Below are 7,274 nucleotides of genomic sequence, written 5' to 3'. Positions count from 1 at the left end.
GCCCCAAAATCCTATCTGCTAATTCTGCCTATCCTGGACTGGCCCGTGTGCTGCCAGCCAAAGAGGAAGAACCCTTTCCAGGGCAGACTATGCCCTGTCCCAGTACAAAGCTGATCCCCTGATCTTCCCCTAGTCCAGACTGAGCTCTGTCCTAGCACAAACTGCATCCCCTGATCCTCTCCCACTACAGACTGAGCTCTATCCTAGCGCAAACTGCATCCTCCGATCCTCTCCCACTACAGACTGAGCTCTATCCTAGCGCAAACTGCATCCTCCGATCCTCTCCCACTACAGACTGAGCTCTGTCCTAGCACAAACTGCATCCCCTGATCCTCTCCCACTACAGACTGAGCTCTGTCCTAGCACAAACTGCATCCCCTGGTCCTCTCCCACTACAGACTGAGCTCTGTCCTAGCACAAACTGCATCCTCCGATCCTCTCCCACTACAGACTGAGCTCTGTCCTAGCACAAACTGCATCCCCTGATCCTCTCCCACTACAGACTGAGCTCTATCCTAGCGCAAACTGCATCCCCTGGTCCTCTCCCACTACAGACTGAGCTCTGTCCTAGCACAAACTGCATCCCCTGGTCCTCTCCCACTACAGACTGAGCTCTGTCCTAGCACAAACTGCATCCCCTGGTCCTCTCCCACTACAGACTGAGCTCTGTCTTAGCACAAACTGGATCCCCTGGTCCTCTCCCAGTACAGAGTGGGCCCTGTCCTATAACAAGTGGGATCCCCTGTGAAGCAATGAAAAATGCCTCTCAAGATTGCCCAGCTTTAGCTCAGCTGCAGAGGAGCTGGTGCCTGGGCATGAGCAGCCATGGCAGGTGAGGACAATGGCACCAGAGGAGGGTCTTAATCAGGCCATCAGTGGAGTGTTTTGAGGAGAGCCTTGGAGGAGACCAGATCCCCACAGCACACAGTGGCAGAGCAGGAACACATTTGCCCTCCAGCAGCAATGGCTGCTTGCTGAGCACATAAGCAGGGCAAAGAGCATGGCCAGAGGGTTCTTTCTGGGCAGTGTCAGTTATCAGCTGCCAGCAGGGAGTTGGGAAGCCTGCAGTCAGGAAATGCTCACAGAACTGCTCAGGACTTCCCACACCTCCGACACCGCCGTGTGCCAGAATCCTTGGTGCAGGTGGCACAGGGGACATGGCACAGCTGACATGGCACAGCCTGACATAAATAACCTTTGGTCAGAGCCTGCCACGGTCCCAGCCTGCCTGGGGGGTGTGGAACCACACCCTGGCATGTTGGGCTGCTTCACCCCAATCCTGGCACTGGGGTGTGGTTACTGGAGGAAGCACCATACAGGTGTGTGTACTGGAAGAGGCTGCTGATAAGGCTCTTATCTTTGCACTCCTCAGTCAGGACAGAGCAACTGCACCTTCTTCAAATGGTGCCTGGAAATGATACTGCTGAAAATAGCATTTTATTGCCAAAGCTGCCAATGTGCCCAGAGGTGCTGTGTGCCCTGAGGAGAGCTGGCAAACAAGAGCTAAGCAGAAGGAGGCAGCTCCTTGCTATTCAACTTCAGTTACACGGTGGTTATTTAAGGTTTACACCTTACACACTACAAAAGAGGTTGAGGTGCAGGAATGGGTCCGGAGAAGGGCAATGAAGCTGGGGAAGGGTCTGGAGAACAGGGCTGGGGAGGAGCAGCTGAGGGGACAGGGGTTGGTTTAGTCTGGAGAAGAGGAGGCTGAGGGGAGACCTCATTGCTCTCTACAGCTCCCTGAGGGGAGGATGGAGCCAGGTGGGGGTTGGACTCTCCTCCCTAGTAACAAGTGAGAGGAGAAAAGGAAATGGCCTCAAGTTGCATCAGGGGAAGTTTAGATTGGACATAATAAGAAACTTCTTCATGAAGGGTTCTCAACCACTGGCACAGGCTGCCCAGGGAGGTGGCTGAATCCCCATCCCTGGAGGTGTTGAAAAGAGGCAGAGATGTGGTGCTGAGGGCCATGGGTGAGCCCCAGCCTTGGCAGAGCTCGAGAATGGTTGGACTGGGGGATCTTAAAGATCTTTTCCAACCAAAATGATTCTGTGAGCCACTGTACCTGGCTGAGGCACAGCTCCACGATCATGCTGCACCCTCCCAAGGCCCGCAGTTGAGGATACAGAGCGTGCAGCAGGCAGTGACATTTCCCTGCCTCTGCTGACTCATGGCTCAGGCACGTACCGAGCCTACAATGTGCCTTTGTGCTCGGGGGAGCTCAATGGATTTCTCTTTCGTAGTCTTGTCTGGTTGGCTTTTGAGGCAGCATAAAGCCCATAAATTGGGACCCAATGAATCCTACCCAGTCTGTCTGCACCTGGTGCAAAGGAGACGCCTCCCTTTGTGGGCACTGAGCCTGCCATGCCGCCTGCCTTTGTCACCAAAAAATAAACCCAGCCAGCATTCGTCTTCCCTGCCAGTCACCACTCAGAGCTGTCTGCTGTCTCTCTCAACTGCTTCTTCCCTAGGCTGAGTCAGTGGAACAGTGCTGAGGACTGGGCAGTGAAACTCGGCTGGCAGGCGAGTGCGGGGGAACTAATCCTCTGCATATTTACACCCCTGGGTAACCTCGGAGGAGTGCCCAGGGGCTGGTACTAAGAGGCTCCCGGGAATCCCTCTCAGCTTTCACATTTTGGCACAAAACCTAATGCTCAATTACAAAACCCAGGTGTGGCCATGGCAGGGGACAGGAGCAGGGAGAGTGTGATGGCAGAGTGCCAGCCTGTAGCACAGGCAGGAGTTGCTGGAGTCCCAGTGGTGCCAGGGCACAGCTGGTGCCAGGATGCGGGGTTTATGACGTGTCCAGAGGTGGCACGAGAGGGAGGTAGGGCTGGCAGCAGTCAGAGCTGCTGGGGCAGCCCCAAGTGTGGGCAGGTGGCAAGAGCACAGGGAAAGAGCAGGGCCCAACAGGACTTCACCTTAACCTCTGTGAGACACCTCAGTGCCTCACCCTTTTGTAGGGTGGAGTCAACCTCTGCCTGCACAGCTTTGTGTCCATCACACCACCAGAAATCACAGAGCAGGAGGGGAGCAGGTGACAGGGCAAAGGAATCTGTTGCAACTGGGCTCCTGCAGAAAAGTTGGCTGTTTCCTATGATGCTGATTTAAAACCAGGACAATGGAATGGTTCCAGGGTGAAGAACAAAGACCAGCCTCCTGGCTCCAGCCATGCTACAAAGGCCTTAGGGAGGGGGTGGGAAGGGGTTAAAAAGGAGTTTCTGTCATCTGTCACACTGCAGTGGTGGTAGGACATGCAGAGGAAGGGCTCCAGCTGGGGAAGATGCAGAAATGAAGACTAAGAGATGCCAGCAGTGAAGAAAAATGCCTTAAATGACAGAGTTGTCCAGGCTGTTGGCCTCTGCCTCTGCTCAGAGGGGCTGCAGCTAGCACAGATAAGGGAAGATAGATGTGCAGGTGACTGTCAGCACTGGAGACAAAAGAGGAAGCTGCAGCTGGGATTCAGGCCAGACCTGCTCACTCTGGCAATTACCTCAAGCAGCCCTGTGATGAAGAAAGTGGCTGACAGGAATTCAGTGCCTTCTGCCCTCCTGGGGATCTGCTTTATTTTGGAGCTGCTCTGTCTTCCTCAGAGGGATTATAGAGCCTGTTGCCTCTCCTGAATTTCCCCAGGGCTTTGGTTCTTGGTGTCAAGGATGGTGCTCAGAGATAAAGCCTTCCTCCTAAGAAAAGGAAGGTTAATGCTCTGTAAGAGCCTTAATGATTCAGTCCCTGCTCACTAAGCTGGAGCTGTGAATCCCTCTGTGCTATCCCCAGCACTGCATTTCATACAATCACTGAATGGATTGGGTGGAAGGGACCTCTAAAGGTCATCCAGACCAGCCCCACTGCAGTCAGCAGAGACATCTGCAACTGGAACAGGTTGCTCAGAGCCCCAAATAACCTCACCTGAAATAGTGCCAGGGATGGGACATCTCCCACCTCTCTGGATGGCCTGGGACAGGCTCTCAGCACCCTCAGTGTCAAACATTTCTCTCTCCACTCTCAATCTCCCTCCTTTAGTTTCAAACCATCACCCCTTGTCCTGTCACAACAGGCCCTGAGAAAAAGTCTGTCCCCAGCTTTCTGACTGGCCCCTTTAATTGCTGCAAGGCCACCAGAAGGTCTCCCTGGAGCCTTCTCTTCTCCAGGCTGCACAACCCCAACTCTCTCAGCCTGGTCTCCCAGCAGAGCCCTTCCAGCCCTGCCAGCATTGCTGTGGCCTCCTCTGGCCCTGCTCCACCAGGTCCCTGTCTGTGCTGTGCTGAGCACTCCAGAGATGCCCCAGCACTGCAGGGGGGGTCTCAGCAGAGCACAGCAGAGGGGCAGAATCCCCTCCCTGCCCCTGCTGCCCACACTGCTGGGGCTCAGCCCAGGACAGGCTGGGGCTCAGCCATTCCCTTGTTTAAGGCATCAGCAGCTTTTACCTTCCTCTTCTGTCGTCTGCACCTGGGCCACTCACACCTCTGGAGCTCTGCTTTTGCCTTTTCAGCACTGCCCTCACTGCTGCCTGGTTTGCCTTATTTTCCTCACCTGCCAGCACAGCAAACATCTGCCTGGTGCCACTTCCTGGGTCTATAAACTCATCCAGAGAACCACAACAACAAAAAAACAAACAAGAGAGGCCTGCTGTCCCAGAAAGGTCTCCTTTTATTCAATCATGTCTTAAACCCCAGACACATTCCTGTGTTTGAACCTGATTATCACACACGGAGCAGCAGCTCATCTCTAACATGGTAACAGAGGCAGCAGCAGTGGCAGATGGCTCTGCACCATGGCCAGCTCTGCCCCACACCTGGGCAGCAGGCAGCCAGCCAGAACCACCCTGAAAACAGGGGAGAGGGCTTTGGAGTTACCTTCTGACTTCCCCAAGGAGCCAACCTGCTGGTCCAGGGCCCACCAAAACCTCAGAGCTTTCAATCTTTGTTTCCAGACCTCTCCCTTATGACAGTTTTGGCCCTAAACCAGCATGTCTCAAGCAGCTCTCTAAGCCAGGGCCAACGTTTCGTGGTCCTTATGAGTCTGGTCTGCCTTCAGCTTCCCCCTGCAATGGGATGATCAGAAGAGGGACCTGAGTGCTGGGACCCATCCCAGGCAGGGATGTGTGGACCTGGCCTTGCCTGAGCAGTGTGGAGCAGCATAGATGGGTGCAGCCCAGAACCCCAGCATGGGTGGGGCTGGGAGGGACCTCTGGAGCTCATCCAGTCCAAGCCCTTGCTAAAGCAGGGCACCCACAGCAGCTTGCCCAAGGAGCACAATGGTCGGGGGGGTTTGGAAGCTCTCCGTGGAAGGAGACTCCACAACCTCTCTGGGCAGCCTGCTCCAGGCCTCCAGCACCCTCACAGCTGAGAAGTTTCTCCTCCTGTTCCTGTGGAACCCCCTGGGTTCCCAGTTTGTGCCCCTTGCCCCATGCTACCCCCTGCCAAGTTTGTCTGGAAGGAGCAGGATGCTGTCAGCTCCTGCACTCAGCTGAGGGTGGAAGCAGCAGCAGACCACAGGGTGCTTTGTCCTCACCTGGTTTGTCAAATGGTTGATTTCTCTTCACATTTGGGTGGTTTGGGGTTTCCCTCCCACTACTGTGACAGTTATGCTTCCTTTTCTCATGTGGATGAAACTTCCTCAAGGATCTCAGACTCCAGGAGCATTACAGGTCAGAACCTCTTCTTCTCCACACTACCAGGTCATTTTCAAAGCCTGCACTGCTCCCCTATGTTTGTTTATCTTTACAGAACACCAGTGGTGCCCCCCCAGCAGCCCTGCAGCAGCACAGGGAGGGCTGGCAGCTGAGCAAAGGAGCTGGAAATGAAAACTGGCACCTGAGCTCTAAGAGGAAACAGCAAAGATCCCCAAAGCTCATTGCCTGCCTGCCCTGAGAGCTCAGCTTTTGCTGTTGCTGGTATCACAACAGCAACCACCTCAGCTCCAGGAACAGTGCTGCTAAGGAACAACAGGAAACACACAGTGGAAATGCTGCAGCCCCTTCTTGCTCCTTCAGGTACGACCCAGCCTGGTTTCCTGGGATGGGGATCTCAGTTTCTTCAGTCTCCACCTTAACAATCAGCAGGAGAACAGCTGGTGGAGCACAGAGGGCAGAGTGAGTGCAGGGGAGCAGGAGCCCTATGCAAAGGGTCTTGCTTGGCTGCTCTTACCTACCATGGGCATGTCAAAGGTGAGGGCAGGCACCTGTCCCTGCACTGCCAGCTCCCACTTTAGAGGCCCTTGTAGTGGGGGCTGCATTGCTGCAACTCAATTTCAGCACCAAAAAAGTAAATCACAACCCAATTATCCCCACACAGTTTTGACTGAAGCTTTGTGACCACCACCAATGTGAATCTGTGCTGGGCCTGAGCCCGAGGCCAGGGTGACCATGGCAGGGGCCAGTGCCTGGTCAGCTGCTGCAGCCTCCTCCAGCTCAGTCTCCACAGGTAAGGAATGTTCCCCAAGTACAACTCAAGACATCCCCTGCACATCCACAGGAAGACAAAGCCACTCAGACACCCAGAAACCCCACGGACACCAGGGAGCCAGGAGGGAGCTGAGGCCTTGGTGAATGCCAGGAGGGCTACCCCATGAGGCAGGATGGGAGCTTGGCTCCATCAGCTGCTCGAGGGCTCCACACTCAAGGCTTAGCAGGGGGAGAGGCTCCACTTGCTGAGAGCCTGTAGGGCCAGTGGTGCTGTGATTGATCAGCAGCTCATTTGGGTGCTGAGGTAAGACAGACTGGGGTGCTCCATGACCTCACTCAACGCAGCCTGGGTCCCCAACATCATATCACAAACCAGCCCTGGATTCATAGAATGCTTTGGGTTGGAAGGGACCTTAAAGATCATCCAGTTCCAACCCCCCTGCCAGGTTGCTCAAGGCCTTACCCAACCTGGCCTTGAAGCCCTTTATGTGAATTTTAAGGACACTCTGAAAGCAACACAGTAACATGAAAAATTATTAGGTTGTATTAGTTACAACTTACTAAACATTTATGGACAGGTGCAGTTGAGCTTCCCTTCAGATGGATTCCTTACATTTCATGTCCACAACATTTATTCCTTCCAGTCTTTTTCACGCTCTGTCAAGCTGAATCAATTTCTTAATCCAAGCATCTACCAGTTCCTGCCCCTCTTCAATGGCTCACACACAGTCTGGGCACAAGGCAGAGACAGCAAACTGGCATCTCACTGCCAGCTCTGCAGGATCACCTAGGACCACAACCACCACCAGCAGCTCACTGAACCACCCATTTACTCAGCAGCTGGGCTGCAGCAGCAGGCTGAGCTGCCATT

This window comes from Indicator indicator, chromosome 28 (genome assembly GCF_027791375.1).
Source record: "Indicator indicator isolate 239-I01 chromosome 28, UM_Iind_1.1, whole genome shotgun sequence".
Classification (NCBI taxonomy): domain Eukaryota; kingdom Metazoa; phylum Chordata; class Aves; order Piciformes; family Indicatoridae; genus Indicator; species Indicator indicator.
Note: the sequence above shows the minus strand (reverse complement) of the source record.